Raw genomic sequence first — 20,945 nt, forward strand, 5'->3', positions numbered from 1 at the left:
TATGACCGAGTGGAGCCCTTTAATGACACAACCAAAGAAGAGTTTCAGCGTCATATTCGCCAGTCCAAAACGTCTGTGCACTGGCTGCGCAACGAGCGTGGCGACAGAGCCACGTCTGAGGATACTGCGTGGTAGCCTCGATTGCTCACAGTCGAAGGGCAAGTACTCGTGCCCGCCTATTTTACAGGGCCGGGAGTTTGCAGTGAAACGTCTGCTCAGACCCGTACATTAGACGTCAGACCACCGTTAGACGCTGTATAAGGGACGTCTCCAATGCACTGCTCAGATGTGGTGGCCCGCTTTTCCCCCAAGACTGCGGTCGACCGTGCATATATTAAAGAACGTCGCCTTCTTTGCTGCAGCAGCGCGGACGTTGTGGGATGTCACCGGCACGTATATAGAAATAAAGCCTCCTTAAAATTTTAGCCTAACCCTGCAGACTTGATCAAGGAAAAAACGAGATTATGCTCTCGTGAGTCCGGAAAACTACGAGAAGAGGAGCTTGAATGTTTCAGAGGAGCATAGACAGGGAATGAATACACCATTTACCGCAGTGATCAAACACTTGGTAAATGAAAACTTCGGCAGGGACACTTAGGAGTGCTTATAGGCATCAGAAGGCTAAACCCCGCCTGCTCACTTCCTGAACGCAGTCGTTCACTGTCCATACCACACGAATGCACACAACCGCTCGCTATGACTACTTGCGGTGAACTGACGTGGCAGAGGGAATCGCGTTGCCACGCAGCCGGCAGCTTTCTACCTCTTCATGGCTGTTTGAAGCTGCCGCTGCGGCGCCGTTGCGCCCCTCCTCCTGCTCCGCGCACTGCGGCGTGATGCAACTGCAGATGCCACGCAGCTTGAAATTCTACCTCTAAGACGTCCCCGCGACGTCGCGCTAACTGCGTGAACGCGCAGCTGCCGTGTTACCACGGCCCGCGCTCCCCTGCCTTACCAGCTGCTGCATCAAGTTGCGTTCGGATGCGCCGACCGCCAGCATGCGGACGCCATGTTTTATGGGTAACGTCAAGAGTTATCACACACACAGAATGGTTTTTGCTCAGTCTGGCAAGTAACGCTTTCGCCTTAAAACTTACGCTATTAATTGACAGTTAAGGTTTCGGGTAGTTCATCTTTAACAAGCGAAAAAAACTGTGAAGGCGAGTGTGGGCATAAATTAAACACTAGCTCGTTTAGGGATGCTTAGCTTGCTGGCTTTGCCCTGAAAATTCTTGTCTTTGGGATCGAGGTGTCTGCCTAGCACAGCTGTTCTGGTAACTTAATTTGCGGCCCAAGAAAAAGCTGTACGACGGTACGCATCTAGAAAACAGCTGGGACTTGATTTTCATGTCATTTTACTTGAGAATAATAGCTGAAAACTCCTCTCATACCACTAGTTGTTTTGCGTAATGTTGTAACATAGGCTAGCGCTGCAGTCGAAATCTGTTAAACATTGTCAGAATCTAGGTAGTCCTCAGCCGCAACTGCCGCGAATTCCCCACTACAAAATGTGTTTTCATCAGGCTGTAATCAAGCTTAAAAATCGGAAATTGAAACTTGGTTCTTGAGGAACACAAATGACGCAGTATCTGTCTCGCATCTCGATGGATACTTGAACCGCGCCAACAGTGAAGGGAAGAAGGTGGGAGTGAAAGAAGAAAGAGAGGTAGAGGTGCCGTAGTGGAGGGCTCCAGAATAATTTCGACCACCTGGGGATCTTTATCGTGCGCTGGCATCGCGCAGCACACGGGCGCCTTTGCGTTTCGCCTCCATCGAAACACAGCTGCCGCGGCCGGTTTCGAACCTGGGAACTCCGGCTCAGTACCGGGATTAGAACCCGGCTGCTGTGGCTGTGCCGGCGAAAAGTAATCGTATACCTCTTGACTTAGTGTAAAGGTATTCAAATTCTCGAAACCTAAGGTCCCGATCTTGGTCCAGAAGTTCAAAGAAGCGACGACAAGTGCTAAAAGAGGTGACCACATGCTATCGGGCGTGTTCTGACATTTGTAACTGGAATCGCGAAATTATGCATATTTATTTCACGGCGCAAGGTTGTCGATTTTCAAGCGATCTACGTATATTTACTTCCCACTGATGCAAGGTGCACACGCGGCCGTTGCTGATAAAATGCCGAACTTGAGTGCAGCTTTCTGCTAAAAGGAAAGGAGGTGCAATGAGGTGCACGGAAACAGACTTTTCGGCTCTCCTCCGCCGCCACTGTAGGCGGCGCGTCACCTTCGTTCGCACATGGCTGCGCGAAGGTAACCTTCATAACCACCGCTCCATTCAAATTACGCGCGGTATCTGCCAGGTCATTTAGCAAGAGGAAGCTCCTTTGCTCATGGAATTCTCGCCAGTTGTTAAAGCCGCCACAGCGTTCTCTAGGGGTACAAGGAAAAATGTCATGAATTACAAATTATTCCAAAGCTGGTTCAAAGCGCATCTTGCGCAGTATAAAATGTTTGGTACGATAGAGTGCGTTAGAAAAGTTCACTAATAACATTGCTTCCCTATTCATAACTCACTTGGAAAGGAAATGCCCTCGGTGGGACGAAACAACTGAAAGAAGGCACTGACAGTGTGATCACGTGTCGCCATTTGGCGACTGCCCGCGAAGCACACGAGATGACGCCCAAGTGTTCCAAAGCAAGAGTGAGCTAAGATAGCTCAATAAAGCAGGAGGCGTGCCAAGAGATGAATTTCGTGTCTTGATGCCTTTAGTTCATTCATTTCGGGGCGTCGCCAGAGCTCGGAGAGATCCTGAGTATCGCCATGCTCGGGGTATTCTGCATAGTGCCCCTGGTCTGCACTGAACGACGCCAAGCCCGTGTACAGACTTTTGCGTGATGTGCTCCTTGCGTCGCCATATTGCTTTTTGTGGCACATATACGATGCATGGAGGGCGCAGTAGCGCGAGCGTTGTGCACGTGCTCGCAACGGTCCAAGCAGGAATAGCTTTCACTCCATCACGCAAACTAGCCCTGGGGTCTGCAGCTTCGTGGTCCTCGACTCCCGTATCCTGTCTCCTCGCCTGCGCAGTCGGCGCCACGACGATCCGCGAGATCACCCAGCGCACCGCGTCGGTGCTGGGGCCTCGCGGCCTGCAGCACCTGCTGCTGGCGCTCATGGCCGTCTCGCTGTTTGTGCTGCTGCTCGCCGTGCTCGCCATCATCTTCGTGCGCGTCGAGGAGCCGCTGGTGCTGACACGCTGCTCGTCGCCCAACTGCCGCCGCGCCGCCCGGGACCTCGAGGCGCTGGTTGACGCCGGGGTGAGCCCCTGCCACGACTTCTACGGACACGTGTGCCGCCGCTGGACCGAGGGCGCCGAAGCCGCGCCCAAGGAGGACTTCGCAGCAACCGTGGTTCGGAGTGAGCACGGCGTCAGATGACGATTCCGCCTGGCAACTATATATGGCGCGAACATGCTAGCCACTATGTATCGATAAGTCAGATGCATAACGGCGTGCTTTGTGTCACTTTAATTTTCTATCTCACTTGGCCCTGCCGTCCGTCCCGTTGAAACAGAAGTTGAAAAAACAAACTGCCACTCACACGTTCAGCCGTACACTGCTAGCCATACTCCTGCCGCCTCATCCAGTCTACCTTATTACGTATTCCAATCTTTCATCTGGAGCAGCTTTCTGACTCCGCGAAGGAGATAGATATCCGTCGCGGTCCAATCAGAACTCAGGAACTGAATCCAAATCGTCCATTGAAACACGCTCTTCGATTTCGCGGAGCAGGAAAACTTGCTCCTCATGGCCAATTGGTATACGCTGTTAGTTGCATGCAACACCTTGCGCCAGTTCGCCACACAATAGCCACCCAGTTTTTTTTTTTTTTTACGAGACTGCATTACCACCTATGAAGCTCGTCAGGTGCATAAAACGTGTTTGTCGTGGTCTGTCGCTCGTCGACGCTCATGGATGGAAGAAGACCAAATTAACGCCAAATGAAGTGGATTGTTAGAAAACATGGTCTTCAGATTGCAGCAGTAGCTTAATCAGCCGTATATGATATTGGTTCTTCAGCGGCAGGAAAGAACTTTTGCGTTTTAAGCGTGTTGACATCGAAGTTGTTAGCAAACAAACGATAAGACCCACCTCCAGAAGTCTCCCGTTTTGCTGGTCTACTGCCAATAAAAACACGAGTAGATTTATTTCTTAACTGGCTCTTGCCGTAATTATAGTATATATGGGCCACGCGCATGAATAAAAACTCGTTTCATACGGATTACTCCAATTTCAGGTCTCTGAATGAGTATGCCAGTTGCTTACGCAAATAATGATCCTGAAAATGCCGCAATTAGACTTAAAGTGACCATTATGTGTTTTAAAACCTCGTATCTGCTTCCACAGGCGTTAACGCAAGTAACTTATAGAGTCCGGCAAAGAGAGATACAAATTCAACTAGTTGTCCCCCATCACTCATCGTCTCTGTGAGGACAATAAAAAACAATAGAAAACCTTCTCCTTCTATGATCCTGTGCACAACTGAGCTTTCATTGTACTTCTTCCATTTGTTTTCTGAATATTTGCTGTGCAGCACAGCTGAGTTTCGCGGCTGCTCGCAGTGTGACGTTTTGGATAAATATCCGAAAACCAAGTTATCTTGAAACTTGACGCGCTATAATGCTTCTCATAGCACTTACGCACCCAGTCGGAATAAAACGACAAAACTGTGTGGAAAATACGACAAAGTGTTTTGTAGTTTTGTTGTAACAACAAATTTTTCTGCAGTTCTGTAGTTTCTTTTCTCCTTTAATTTTCGGAACTAAGTCCGCAAATTTCTGTTGTTCCTACAAAAATTTCTGTTGTCACTAGAAGTTCATGGCCACAACGATTGCAGCAAATATGCTGTGACGACAAAAACTTCTCTGTTGTGTGTTGCGGCTGCAGCATAAGATAGCAAGGACTAAGAAGCCTCTAACAGCCACAGCTTTTAGGGCCTGCCGTAGTGACTGTATACTTCTCGCATGCACTAGCTATGAGGAGTTGGTCAGATATTATTTGCAAGAAGAACACGAACATTAGCTGCCAACGTGAAACAAAATTTCATTTGCTCAACATTTAGATCCAAGTGTTGCGCACCGTTGGCACACGGTGTATGTCCAGTTTTTATTAACCACTATTCCAAAATTCCCAATGAACTTCTCCGCTGCAGCAGCTACATCTTCGAAATCGCTCCAAACCTGCCGCCCCTCCGGTAGCATTTGAAGCTTTCGAAACAGAAAGTAGTCAGGTGAGCTAGGCAAAACCTAGTGATTAAAATGGTTAGCGAAGGTACCCTCGTGTCCCAAATGAGCAAAACAATGATTTCGTGTCGATCCTCGTAGAGGTGCAGTGGCCTACAAGAGGAGCACCAATTTTCGCAGCTTTTCCATTTTAATGCGAAAGCATTGCTTGTCTCATGAGTAGCGTCATCGGAAGCTGTGAACAGAGCGTGTCCGCACGAACTAAATAAAAGTAATGAAAGAAAACGGCAGCACAGGTGAGAATCGAACCCAGACCTCTGGCTTGCGGAGACTGTAATGCGTTCTGTCCGCCACGACGGTTTCTTTTTTATTGCCTGACTTAGGCAAAATGCCACCTAAACAACAGTAAGAATACAATCGAGCACACACTATACATTGAATAGACAATGTGCACATTGCGGATTCGAAAACACACAGCTCAAGATTGACTTCGCCCAACTAAAATTCACGCATCGCCACAAGTGGCTTTGCTCTTCAGAGCCACTCAGAGGTTCCGCGGCCGATATATGCACTGCGACAAACAAATCTATACGCGCCTCAAAATAAATCCTAGCCGGTCTGGTGTCTTTGTCACAATGATATCCGGTCATTCTCGATTGTCACAATTATATCCGGCCATTCTCGAGCGCCATATGCAGTGGACGCCCAAGAGCATTATGAGATCAAATGGTAACCCCTCCGCATTGTCAGTGCCCGAATAACGGATTCCTTGCGCGTAAAGTGGTAGCTCTTTCTTTATTGTTCTTTGTAGTACATCCCAAAAATAAATCCCTTCCCAGCAATCCAAAAAACAAGGTCTATTGTTTCTGGCTGTTTACAAATTAGGCAGTTCGTTCTTCACGGTAAAAAGTAATCCTTTCCCTGTAAAAACTGTTTAACTGTTAGCAGCACGGCGTGTAATTTAAAAAAAAGGTCTTTACTCCTGATGGCACCTGCATTTTCTTTGCCCTCTTTAAAAAATCGCTGCCCGGGCCTTCACTGTACAAGGCCCTGTACATGGGCTCTAGGAAAACAATATCACAAAGGTCACGATAGAAGATTTTCGTTTAGTTTTTTACAAACAATCGCTTGAAAAACGTGCAGGAAGAAATCTAAACCTTGCCACAATCTCTTTGTAGTAACCAAAAATCCCACCCGAAAGTTCTTTTGTGGGTACAACAAACTCTGACAGCAAGCGCGGCGCCCTCACTTGGCACACGGTGCGCAAGAACGGGTCTGTGACGCCGCGAAAAACAATTAGATTCTGAATGTTTACACGAGAGCAGTGCGATATCTGCATTACATACCAAAGCTTTCTGATAAAAAAAAAAAGGCTGCAGACTGCAGCTCTGGCGGAAATCGAGAGGTTAGCCCCTTTCCATTTCTCAGCTGGAACGAATTTGACAGTTTACTTGCCGCGTGTCGCCTTAATAAGGCTCTGAAAGGGGCTCTAAAAATGTTGTGGTGTGGCTGAGATGTTAAAGCAAGCCGTTTCACGAATATTTTCCAGCACGAATTTTCTTCTTAATGTGCTCCTCCGCCGGACCCACTTGGGTGCCTCGATGCCAGCGCCGCCGTTCGGCGGCGTGGGAGGCACACATCAAGGCACTCTAGGCCCCACCTCTGGGAGTGGAGCTTCCTGACCCGCCCGAGCTACACAGCTTGTTGGCCGCGGCCATGATAGCTGCCGGACGTCTGAAGGAATCTGAAGCTGAGAGGTGGCTGTTGGTTAACAGCCACCTCTCAGCTTATATACGAAGATGCGAGTGACGGCGATGTACATCACGAGCGTGATGTAGTCGCCGGAGAGGGCTCGCCAACTAGGCCACCACAGCGGTCTGAGCATCCGCCTCGCATGCGGGAGGTGCAGGGTTCGATCCCCAGTAACGCCGGGACCCATTGGTGATTCAAGGTGAAATGCTTGAAAAATGAGTCTCGGACCCCACCTTGAGTGGAAGAAGAATACATTGTGCCCTCGCGCCATAAAAATCCATTATCACCATCATCATCATCAACATTCGCGTGTGATTTTGGGTCATCTGCTGCGCGTAGAAATGTATTATCTGGCTCAGGCTTTCATGGCAACACAATATAGTGGCTGAGCGAGTCAATGTGCTTTTCTGTGAAGGTGTTTCCTAGTGGCTTTAATACTGGCACGATCTTATTAAAAGTGTTGCACATTCTACTTGAATGTGTCCAGTCGCCGTCGGCTTTCGAGAGCGTTCGTTGTTCTAGCCGATAAGCTCTTCATTGATCAATGACATAACAAGCCTTGCCTTTCATGTGGCCCTCAACTGTAGGTCCCTTTTGTATCTGCTGATCTGTCTACGCATTCCGGCGGAGTCTTCAAGGTCAGAACAGACTGACAGCGCAGACAGTACGATGCGCTGTCTCGTGTCAGTCGTCAAGTTTGAAGGCAAGGAGGAGAGAGAGAGAGAGTTTTACTCGTCGCCCCGCGTAATTGTCGCGCGGGGGGTGACGGCCCCATCAGATGGCCTTGAGCCCTTGGCGCTCGGCAACCTTGGTTGCCCGGGGCGGGACGTGCGCGTTGGAGCCGCGCAATGCCGCCTCCCACTGCTCTGGACTAAAGAGCTGTAGATTCGGGTGGGCGAGCGTGGCTCGGTCACCACACAGGCGACATTCGGGAGATTATACCCCGGTATAAATAAGCGCATTTACGGTGGGCTTTGGGGAAGCGTGTGCCACTTATTGAGGCCTAATAAGGGAGATGTGGGCAGGGGGGTAGACGAGCCTACCTTTACGGTAGGGCATAGTAATGTCGTTCTACTATCGCGAAGGAAAGAAACGCGAACAACGCGGCGCCTACGCGCTCTGCTGTTCGAATTTCTTTTAATCGCGCTTTTACCTGGATGATAATAAAAATACTTTACAATCGTCCTAGAATGCATCACAGACGACTGCGGCGTCTGTCTTTGTGCTACCAGCGAATAAAAACCACGGTGAAAATAAATGCGAACAGCGGAGCGCCTATAGGCTCCGCTCTGTTCGTGTTTCTTTCCATCGCCCCTGTATGCGTCACCATACAATCCCTCCCCGACCGCAGGTGCAGGCAGTCCGCTGCCCGATTCACGAAACATTTGGCCAACAGCCGACGCACACCGCTGTGCGCGAGTTAGCGGGTCTTAGCATCACCAGTATGGTCAGGAAGGAGCAAAGATGAACTGCTGAACTTTTGTTCGGTAACGAAGGTCCTAGTTCATGCTCTGGTCCTCACGAGTAATGTTTTCCGCCTCACTTACGCAGCCAGCAGCGACTACCTGGACGCCCATTGGCGGCTCACAATGGCGCACGTAAACGCCAGCCTGCACGTGACCGCGGCGTCTACGAGGGCGGATGGAACCGACTTCTCCGCAGGCACGGGACTGCGCACCGTGGCTCACTTCTACAGGTGACAACGCTGCCAAACATCGGCTGGGTGATAGTCAGATGCCTCTGGGCTCGCTGCGATCGTCTCCCGATCAGCTGCGAGTTGCTGCTTACACGCGCCTAGATAATTAGGCCCACCCGCTACTGCTCCGAGGTTACATGCGGCCTCAGACGGAGCAGCCGTGTTTGTGGCAGATTAGCGATTAATTCGTCATTAAACGTTCAGTCATGACTTGTCCTCCATGGTATGTATGTATGACTGCATCCTTCTTCTTTTCTGATTTTCAATCCGTTCTAGATGTCCCATTCTCTAGAAGTGATGCGATTCTTCGAGTGCAGTTTCAGTATCATGTCAGGACTTCCAGTGCATATGTGTAAATGAGCGTTTCTCTCATGGCCCCTTAATGGTGAGCGTAAAAAGGTGCGTAGCATATGGCAACAAATAAGAGCCAAACAGGGTGTTGTAATGGGCTTAGAGAGGTTAACTGATAAAGGCAGCTAAGTCGTCTTAAACATCATTATCTTGCCTGCTACTCTGCACTGTTCTTGAGACAGAGAAGAAAGGTGGTGTGTGACGATGTGAATAGAACAGAGAGGCAATTATTAATTGGTTTGGGGGGAAAGGAAATGGCGCAGTATCTGTCTCATATATCGTTGGACACCTGAACCGCGCCGTAAGGGAAGGGATAAAGGAGGGAGTGAAAGAAGAAAGGAAGAAAGAGGTGCCGTAGTAGAGGACTCCGGAGTAATTTTGACCACCTGTGGATCTTAAACGTGCACTGAGAGGCAAACATATCAGAATCGGAACGCTTATTTTCATATTAAATATTACAAGAAATATTGCGTGTGTGGCGTAATACGAAGGAGGCGACTCCTTTGTGGCCCTAGGCGTGAACGACTCTGGTGAAACATTAACGGCCGGTTCGGTAAAAACAAAGAACTCAGGTACAGCGGAGGAGGCGGCTATCGCCATGGCAATGACCAGCACCGAAGCAGTCACCATAATTAACGACTCCAAGGTGGCTAAATAATTTCGCGTGGGGTATGATCTCCCAGGAGGCAGAACGAATCCTAAGACACCAAGACTGGAACCATTGAGAGTTGGATCAAATATGGGTGCCGGCACAATCGGGGAACAGGGGAAACGAGTTGGCTCACAGTACAGCTCGAGGTTATGTCAGCCGAGCAGTGAGTCGGGTTGAGTCCCCAAATTTCGCGAGAGATGCATTGATATCCTTCCCCGACTACACCAATCAGTTTAAACTGTAAAGGAGGATCTATCCGCCACCAGACAAAAAGCTCGACAAAAGCCAGGAGGTAACGTGGCATTGGCTCTAGACGCGAGCATTCTTTAGCCCGTCGAGACTAGCACTCATGTATCCAACACAATACAATCCCACTTGCAAAGAATGCGGCGAGATAGCCAGATACGATCACATTCTATGGAGCTGCAAAAAGGCGCCGCCACCAGCGGACCTACTACCAGTTCTTTCTCTAGACACGGTGGGAGGCTATACTGGCCGGCTCAGACCCGTTTACGCAAGTCCGGGTTTCTGAGGGAGCTCACAAATTCGCCGAGAGCCATGGGCTCGAAGCCATCAAGTATATAGTGCCCACTAGGGCTCAGTGCTGACAATAAACGTTTTCCAGTCAATCGACATTGGCTCCAGGTTACACGGAACATTGTTCATTATTTCAGCCCCGATGAAAGATATTGAGCGCCGCCGTTATATGTTATGAGCCATAGGTAAATTAAAATTATATTGTGCCTGCCTAGTGTCACGTTCGGGAGAGATGAATATGATAGAGGGATGCGGAGTGTTTGTGCTAATTATTCGGTGGACTACAATAGCCGTTTTGCAGTGGCGGTTCAATGGTGAAGGGCATAATTTTTAATTCGTTGAACAGGGGTTTAAACACTTTTCCTTTCGGTGCAGGTGATATTATTCTGATAGCGCTTTTCTGGAGGATGCTAACTTCTGTTACTACGATGCGAGGGCTAATCCCCAATATTCAATACAGCATGTTAAATGAGTATGAAAAACACCGAAATATATCATTCATAATGTTTGCTTGGCAAGATGTTTTTGTGCTTTAATTAATGCATGACAGCCAGGGGTTAACTTTGTGCAAAGGTCATTTATGTGAGGCGCACAGTGTAGATTCTCGTCGAAAGTTGTTCCTAAATTTTCGTGGCTTTAAGTACCTTCAATGGGTATTCCATCGAGATGCAGGTAGCATGTTATTGGGGTTGATTTGCTTCGGGAGGCGAAAGCAATGGACTTCGCTGTTTTTAACATTCAGAGCTAGCTTGTTAGTACTGAACCAAGTTACTGCTTTTTGAAGACTAGTATTGGCGAGTGATTCATTGTGTCTTTGAATTGTGTGATATTAGTAGGCCGTTTCATCTTGTCCATGCTCAATCTTACTAGGAAAATCATTAATAAAGAGGGAAAAAAGTAGGGGGCCAAGCACCGACCCTTGCGGAACACCTGTTTTAACCTCCCCATTGGAGGTATTTCGTCTCATATTTTCACGAAGTTCATGTGGTTAGTTAGATAGCTACGGAACAATTTGGTGGCTGATCCTCAAAGTCCGTAATTCTCAAATTTCTGCAACAAAATGTTATTGTTAACAGAGTCGAATGCTTTTATAATGTCAAGAAATATGCCTGGAATAATCTTGTTTGAATTTAAAGCACAGCTAACTATTTCGGTTACAGAGTGTACTGCTGTACCTGTAGAATGGCTTCTGCGGAAGCCATGCTGTTCTCTGGCTACGATATCGTATTTTTCAGTAAAGTCCCGAATTCTCTTAGCTTTATGTATTAGTTTTTTTAGCAGTGCGTTAATACAGCTCAATAAATAACTTGGAGGAAATTTTAAACATCATCAGGATTATCGTTTTTGTAGATTGGAACAACCCTCGCAATCTTGAGCTTTCCGGATAAACTCCTGTTAAAAATGCCTGAATAAATAATTTTTACAGCGCACTTCTTAGTGGCTCGTTCATCGGTTCAGCAGCAGTGATGTGACCAAATCACATAACGACGCCCGCATCACGTGAATATGTTACGATCACGTTAATCAAACAACGCTTTTTTTTTTTGTTCTCGAAATCATGGCACCATCATCAAGAGTATATTAGACGATGCCCGCCTCAGCGTCATCAGTTCGCTCCTGCTAGTGCCATGGAGCTGCACGCAGGTGCGAGTCTCTCCGCATCTGCAGCCAAACGCAGCTGCCGCAGCACTCCCTTTGGGTATACGGGCTCTGTGTGCGACCGACTTTGGTTTCAGGGGGACTTGCAGCCGTTACCGCAGAGGTGCCACGAAACTTTGCGCTCGACTTTCACGAATGCGGACCTCGACCGGTTCCATTTGTGCTCGTCGTGCCTGCATTTGGTGAAGAAGAGACTCAAGCCATGCCTGTTGACGAGTAATGGATACAAGTACCTGCACGAGCCGGAACACCGGCCTAATTGCCAGGCGCTGCAAGATGGTTGGCCAACCGCGTGCATTCTAGGTAGCCGCACTCAGTGTCCGCTCTTTGTGCTCACGCCCAAGACATCCAACACGATCACGTGACCTTAAGTCTTCACCGCCATCTCATACACGCGCTTTATCACCGGAGCCATTGTCGTATCGACGCACGTATTAACGCCTAATGCTGCACATGGTTAAACACTCGAGCGCCTACCCCACTGGTAACTCCCACTGCGCGAGTTACACGACAAACTTTCATTTAGTCCCATCCTTAGATTGCGTTAAGTTTTATTTTCTTCCACAGACTGATGACTCACGCAATGGCTTAGATGGTTCACTGCGTTCATTGCGGACTTAGCAATTTTAGAAAGAAATGCGTAACCATGTTACCTGAAATCGTTGTAATAAAACCCTGTGTAACCCACCCAAGAGGTATTTGTAAATAAAATAATACATAAATAAAATACCAACGCACGCTTATGCTTCATATCTCATGATCCGAAACATGGATGGATTCTAAGGAATCTTTAGAGATCTCGAGCAGGAAAAAAAACATGCCGGCAGTAGTGGCAGTTTACTCGAGTCATGGAATGTCTCCCTTACCCATTGACCTCATCGGTGGAACTGATGTGGGAGAAGACTGCGCAGCAAAAATAGATAAAGGTCTACTGGTTTCTGGCGTCTAGTTCCCTCATACTGTGTCAGCCCAGAATGTAATACGACTGCCGAGGCTCGTTTTTACTGTACGTAGTTCCTCCCCCATTCTACTCGTTGATTTCAGCGACCGTATTGGAAATAATAAGTTAGGCTGGTAGTGGAGTCGACCTGAACTTAAAGGTGGTGACGCAGGGGAATGCAATCACAGCCTCGAGATTAAGGTGCACTGAATTCGCGCCTCCAAGGAAAGGATATGGTACGACAGTATATAAGCGTTCATTTCCCAGACCACAAGGTCCTTTTCACCACACTGAAGAACATTACTCCGAAAGAAGACGTGCTTCAAATTCTGAGAAAAAGATCTTGAATAAAATCAATAAAATATCTGCAGTGTACTGTAATAACACATTGTCGAGGACTGCAACCACTGTGAGGTTTTCCTTTTTTTAAATTGTCACCTGATCTTCCGTTTACGATTATGGGGTGGCATCTTTCATGCTTCGTATAGAATTACGCACTACGCTCCATGAGTTTCAGCCATTATTAATATCGCCCATATTTTGTAGCATCAGTAATCGAAGTTTCTCCAACAACCCTTAGACTCAACAAAAGTTGTGTATCTGTGTTTGCTATACTCCTCGTAAAGATGCATTAGTGTTTATGTGCTTCAGTCAGTTAATACTAATGATATAAGGTCCGTGACTGAAATAACCTGCTAAAACCAAAATTCAAAGCTAACTATATTGCAAGCAAACTGTCCTCAATAATATCATTCTGCAAATCATTACTAACATGAATAAAATAATGTCACACATTATCGGCTGCTCATCCCAAGAACGCGGGTTCAACCCCGGCCGCGACAGCGGGGTTTCAATGACGGCGACACGCATAAAGCGTCCGTGTGCTGCACAATGTCAGTGCACGTTAAAATTACCCGCGTGGTTGAATTTATACCGAAGCCCACCGCTGGGTGCCTCTTTCTCTCTTCTTTCTTTCACCCCCACCTTTTGCTGCCGCGGTGGCTCTGTGGTTATGGCGCTCGGCTGCTGACCCGAAAGACGCGGGTTTGATATCAGCCGCGGCGGTGGAATTTCGATGAAGGCTAAATTCCAGACGCCCGTGTACTGCGCGATGTCAGTGCACGTTAAAGAGCTCCAGGTGGTAGAAGTTGTCCGGAGCCCTTCACTACGGCGCCCCTCATAGCGTGAGTCGCTTTGGGACGTCAATCCCTCATACACCATGAGCCACTCCCACTTTCATCCCTTCCCTAACGGCGCGGTTCGGGTGTCCACTGAAGCGTGAGACAGTTACTGCGCGCTTTCCTTTCCTCAACACCCATTTTCATTTTCACATATTCCTCCGTCCAGCACTGCGTTGCGAAGACACTAACTACCTCGGGTGGTGGCTTCAATAGCGTTTCTTGCTCTAAGAAGGCAAAGAGGAGTAGTTTGTTTTGTTACGCTGGTCATATTTAATTTTACTATGCACTAGATATTTGGCATTTTACTGCCCTAGACCAAGCAATACAAGTGATTAATCAGGTTTTGAATTTTGTGAAATATGACCACCAAATTTTCTGTATTTAATGTTTTCTTATAAATTCTGATCGAAATAAAGCTGACATAGTTGAGTATCATTTCAAGGAAGAGGAAGACTAGCCAGATAACCAAGATGAATGTTTTCAGTTTCATGCAAGTGTCAGCACCCTTCATCACAAAATGTGCTGTGTGGCAGGTTTCGTCTTTCCACATTAAACATGACCAAACATGACCACTTAAGAAATTAAAAATGCATGTTCAAAGGGTGTAGTTTTCAACCTTCCCTCCTGCATAAAGGAAAGGAAATTCCTTTCTTCACGGGCCTCTGCAAGAACACGTGAAATGTGCACGTTTTAATTTAGTTTTTATAGACTTGCCTGTCTTTGACGTCTTGCATAATAAATTCAAGAATTAATTTTTTTTGTATTGTCTGTGGTGCTAGGGAAATACCGAATAAACTATACTACTATTTTATTTCCATCAAAATATTTATTACGTATACTACTGCGTTTAACTAAAAGAAATAATGAGCACACCTGAGCTATTTCCCTTTCAGACCCACCGACCAGAAGGCTGCACATTAGAAAAAACGCGATAGAAAGAACTTAATAATCTCCGATCAAAGCCGAAATCATTACCACGGCTTCCCCAAACGACGAGAAATAGAGAGATTTAGTTTCACGTACGTAGAGGCTTCATGTACGTAGAGCTTTTACGGGTGACCAGTGCGCATGCGCAGAACGCAAAGGGTATGCGCGAGTCTCACGTACGTACGTGAGATTCGGATTTTTACGTTGCGGTCTCTGCGTTGCTTGCGTATGTAGCGTTGACAAACATGGCGGCGCCCTGCTCGCCGCTTCACAGCGATAACAGCTTCGTCGCTAATCCCTCGAGGCGATATCGTGTTCTAAACTGCTGTATTCGCCTTCGATTTGCCCATTGTTACCCTCGCATAAGGTTTCAAGCGACAAATAGCTTTTGTTTTTCGGACAGAAGGGAGATTTTTCAGCTGTTAAGCCTGACGAAGTAGCGTTGGTCGTCGTCATAGCAACGGTCTCGCTATGAATGGCTTGGATTAAAGACTTGTCTTGGATGATTTAGGCTACAACCAGTGTTTGTGTTTCTTAGTAGATGGCGCTAGGCGTAACGCGCGGCGTGCGTTGCGTACGTGTAACTATAAGGGTTTCAAACGACCTGCGTGCAGGCTACGTAGGCTTCTCACGTTTGCGTACGTGAACCCTCTACGTGCGTGAATCTAAAGCTCTCTAATATCTCGATTAAGACAGTTCCACTTTCGGCTACTTTTCTTGGAAGGGCGGGGGGGGGGGGGGGGGGGAACCAGGGTAATTGCGTTGTCCACAAGGAGACCTTCGTGCGCGGCGTGCTCAAGTATGGGAAATTAATTTATTTTTCTGTTCGTGCAAGTCCAATAACTAAAATCGCGCCATTTAACTACACACCATCTGAAACAATGTTGTTAGAAGGTCGATTTTGTTGTAGATAGTTTGTTCGCAATGCGAGAATGTTTTCATAACCAGTTCACTGGACATTGGGATTAAACAAGGGCGTACCATTTAGTTTTCTGCGCATGCCAGTTTACCCTAAAATAGGCAACTTCAAATTTTGTGGCAAAAAAAATCTCTGCTGTTTATCTTTCCTAGGAGAATTCGAGCACCATTTCGTTCTTTTATTTGCAGAAAAAACCACTCACTAATGAGGGAATCCAGAAACCCTTGTTTGGATAGGAGTCAGGCGTTGATGTGAGCATTGATATGCTTGGCTGCTCTCGGTTTTTTATGTATATGGCTTTGTGAACCTCATAAATGAGCCTACACGTATAACACCATCTTCGCAAACTCCAATTGATGTCCTTGTTACAAATATTGATAAAACCTGTAATCTCTGGCACCCTTGTATAACTTCGCGATAACTTTACTATTTTTTCATTTATCCAGGATAGATATATCGCAAAAACAGACAGCTCACCTCCCTGGCTATTTCCGAATATCACTGATGTATTTTAAATAGTTTTCGCTCTGATATTCAAGCCCATAACTGGCCTCGTGTTTTCGAAAAAAACTGACGTTGATTCCATGTACGATTCTTTTATGTAGGATATTATAGTCCTATACAAAAAATATTTCCCGTACGTTTCATGCATGACTAACAAAAGCTTGCGGAAGCCATGAATTACAAGTTACCTTCTAGCTCAAGTGATATTGAAAAATAAGCTATATTGAAATTTCGTAAAATCAAAGGATGTGTCAGAACTTCAAACGTTCAAGCCATTCAGGAATAGTATAAATGGGAAACTTATGAATACCAAGAATCATCACTTATTGGCATATTTCAATGATCCAATTAAAAACACTGATTTGCTGTGGAATTGCTTAAACGATCTTCTGCGAAGCAAAAGTCATACTGCATTCACAAGCTTTTGTGTGGCCGATTCCGTTGTGGCTGGCAAGGAGCTTTGTGATATGCTTCATGACCACATCATTTGTGGTGGTACCTCAATCAGCCTGCCATAAATGAGTTCTGTCCGACTTCCTGGACCTAGTCCAGTTAGTAACACCATGGTGTCTTTCCTACCACTGAGAATGAAATCACATTACATTTACGGTAATGAAAAATTCTAAATCTTGGGATGCCAATGACATTCAGGTTTCTCCCGTTAAATACTTCCTTGACATCATTGCGCCTGTCTTGAGTAAACTGTATAACTTGGTTCTAGAGCGCGGTTGTTTTCTTAAGAACAAGCAGAATGCAAAAGTGAATGCAAAAGGAGGTGATAAAAATATCATGAATAACTTTCGTCCCATCTGCGTACCGTCGATATTTTCGAAAGGTTAGGAAAAGGTAATCCACACGCGCCTTTGCTGTTCCCTAAACAACTTCGCACTGATCTCGCCGCAACAGTGTGGCTTGCTCAAAAGAGAAATCCACAGAACTATAGCTCTATTAGCTGAACAGGAACTCATCATTGGTTTTATAGGGGTTTAACGTCCCAAAGCAACTCAGGCCATGAGAGACGCCGTAGCGAAGGGCTCCGGAAATTTCGACCACCTGGGGTTCTTTAACGTGCACTGGCATCGCACAGTACACGGGCCTCTAGAATTTCGCCTCCATCGAAATTCGACCGCTGCGGCCGGGATCGCAACCGCGTCTTTCGGGCCAGCAGCCGAGCGCCATAACCACTCAGCCACCGCGGCGGCTCAGGAACTCATCATTGACGCCTTTTAACATAAAGAACTTGTGCTTGGTATTTGCATTGATTTTTAAAAGGCGTTTGGCTGTGTCCATTATGAAACCTTATTGGCGAAGTCGGAGCACTACAGAGTGCCTGGCAGTGCAAATCTTCTTTCTTCATATCTGCATAACATGTGCCAGTATGTAAGTCGTAATCATATTCCGAAAACAAAAAACATCCCTTCGGGTGTACCGCAAGGAATTATCCTTGGATCGCTGTAATTTGTTGTTTATATTTATGACATTTTTCCTTCTATGACATTCCTGGTTAGTTACGCGGATGACACTTCCATGTTTTCTCAAGAGCAAATACTGAAGATTTAATTTGCTCTGCAATCATGCACTGTCACTGGTTAAGAACTGGGCGCAAAAGAATCATGTATGGTTGAGCACTAATAAAAAACTCAAGCTGTTCTTGTCCGCAATAAGAACACGAACGTAAACCCCGAAGGCAAAATACTTTCAGGTGGCGAAGACGTAAGCATTGTTAATGAAGTTAAGATGCAAGGGTGGTCAAACGGGCTAGTTGGTAGTTCATATTTGGAAAAAAAAACAGCGCACCTTAAGACACGCACAGAGGAACATATTATAGCAATACAGCGCTTACTTCAACTAGTTCTCTTATCGACACAATATATATATATAGGAAAAGTGGGCGGGAATGAATACATGGGAAGCAGCTGCTTGGTTGCACGCGACAGAAAGATAACAGAGGTTAAAAGACACGATATAACAATGCTGTACCTGGGTATGAATAAAAGGTAAGGGCTGGCAAAGAATGCCGCCGAAAGGCAGTAACAGAGTAACAAATGACAATGTGAGGTAACAGCATGAAAAAAAAAATGAAATAAAAAGCCAAAAGGCCGTTACAAGCAGAGTGAAGATCAAATGCATTAAAAGGTTCGAGAAATGGCTGTTAAAAGCAGAATGAAAATTAAAGTTCATTAAAAGAGCCAAAAATACCATTAAAACAGGAGGAAAAATCGATGCCAAAGGGCCAATAAGAGCTAAAGGCTGAATTCAGAACCGATCCAATAAAACATCGGAGTAAGGCACGACCACCTAATTACTCCCATGAAACCTTAAATAATCTAATCTAGCTCAAATAATGTAATTCCAGTTTTGTTAGAGCTATCGATGGTGTGCTCACACAATCTTCTCCTGGCTTTATAATGAGGGCGGCTTCTATAATTTCACGTGTGAGTTGATGTGCATTCTTCGCGATGACAGTGCATTCATGGAGAAAGGGCTCACAGGAACGGGCAGAGAATTTTAGGCAGTGGACTCCCAGGTTTCACTTTACAGTGTTGTAAACATTATTGGAATGCTCCATAAGACGATCATTGAGGCAACGCCCTGTTTGACCCCCATAAACCTTGCCACAGCTCAAAGCAATTTTATATACCATACCACCTTCGCTAGGAACGAAAGGCGCCTGGTGTTTAACTGGGCAGGTTGGCTCTCGCAACGCTGGGGCATTCACTCTGCGACAAAGCTTGGATAGCTTGTCGGGCGCCGAGAACACAACATGGACACTTGCTTTTTGCCCGACCTTTTTGAACATGTGATAAAGGTTGTGGAGGTAAGGCACCACAGCCACCTTGTGTTGGTGGTCTGGGCCAGCACTTCCTTCACTTCCTTTGAGTTTCTTTAAGAGGGAGCCAGCTGCTAAGATCAGCAGGTGCTCGGGGTAGCCAGCTTTTACCAGCAGATGAGTGTGCTCCTTGAACCTTTGGCCCATAGAGTGTGGACAGGATTTCATAAGGGCATTTGTGAAGCACAGGCTCACGATGCTTCTCTTAACTATCTTCGAGTGAGCCGAACTGTAAGGCAACAAGGACCAACAAAGGTGGTTTCTTGCCCTCGATAGCCTTAAGTGAAGAAAGCGTAAAGATGCACTCTCAGGTAACTCATGGGTCAGAACGAATGGGTTTTTCCTCCTGTTTTAAAGGCCTTTTTGACTCTTTTAAAGAATTTTAATTTTCAATCTGCTTTTAACGGCCTTTTTTTTAACCTTTTAATGCGTTTTATCTTCACTGTGCTTGTAACACCCTTTTGACTTTTTATTCCATTTTTTTTCATGTTGTTATTGCACATTGTCATTTATTACTCTGTTACTGCCTTTCCGCGCCATTCTTTACCAACCCTTACCTTTTATTCATACCCAGGTACAGCATTGTTATCTCGTGTCTTTTCCCCCTCAGTGATCTTTCTGTCGCGTGCAAACCAAGCAGCTGCTTCCCATGTTTTCCCGCCCACTTTTCCTATATAAGAACTAGTTGAAGTCAACGCTGTGTCGTCATATCTGCCTCTGTCCGTGTCTTAAGGTGCGCTATTTTCTTTTTCCAAATATGAAGTTAAGACTCTTGGTGTAACTTCCTCGGAAACCCTTACGTGGAAGAAATATATTGACCTACTCTGCAATAAACTTAAAATGGTTTGCGGGAAACTAAATGATACCGCCACTTCTTGCCAACAGCAGTTAAGCGCATAAACTATAGCGCACTATTTTTGTCTACATTAAACTACTGCCATTTAATTTGGTCAACTACTTCAAAAGAAAACACAGGGAAGCTTAAAATATGTCAGAAGCTTGCTTTGCGTAATATTGCCAATGTGCCATCTCATGCTCATAGTTTTGAGTATTTCGTTAATTATAAACTTCTTTCCCTGAAATCCATCTACCCTGTAATCATTTAAACTGTAATCAGCGTGTAATCATTTCTTTCTAATTTTGATAAATTTTCGACCGCTCACTTAAAACTACAACGCTCGTCAAAATGACTCATGTGTTGTAACATTCTTTCGCACATATTACGGTCGCCAGTCCGTTCATATCATGCTGCCGTTCTTTTAAATGACCTTGCGGAATTCGATATCTGCCCAGAAAAGATGTCCAAACGATCAATTCTTGGATATTTCCTTATCCAGCACTTTATAGTTTTTGTATACTTTTGTCTGTACTTCTCGCGCTCCTGATGTCTATCGCCCATTGCTTTTTTCTTCGATGCTGTTCTTTGATTGCCATGAAGTGCTCTGTATTTGTTTAATGGCGCTGAAAGTTTGTCTCACTGGCTTTAATTTCTAAGCTCGTATGTGTTCAGTTCAATGAGTTGTACCAAACTGAATGCGTTATGGCCCGACAGGTGTCCAACTGAATTTTGTTTTCAAATTACTGCCGAACTGTACACAGAGGGGGCCGGACATTGTCAAGCCGCAATTAAACGGCTTTTACCCGTCACCCCCTTTTTCTCCTTGAGAAAGGAAATAAAGTTTTGATTTGAGTTGATCTCGACTCGGACTGAGGCAACTAAGCGGAACAATTACAGGCAGACTTTGTGCTTCCCAGCGAAGAAAGTAGCGACGATGCGTCATTTGACGGCGGAACTGAACAGAA

Source organism: Amblyomma americanum, chromosome 4, assembly GCF_052857255.1.
Source record: "Amblyomma americanum isolate KBUSLIRL-KWMA chromosome 4, ASM5285725v1, whole genome shotgun sequence".
NCBI lineage: Eukaryota > Metazoa > Arthropoda > Arachnida > Ixodida > Ixodidae > Amblyomma > Amblyomma americanum.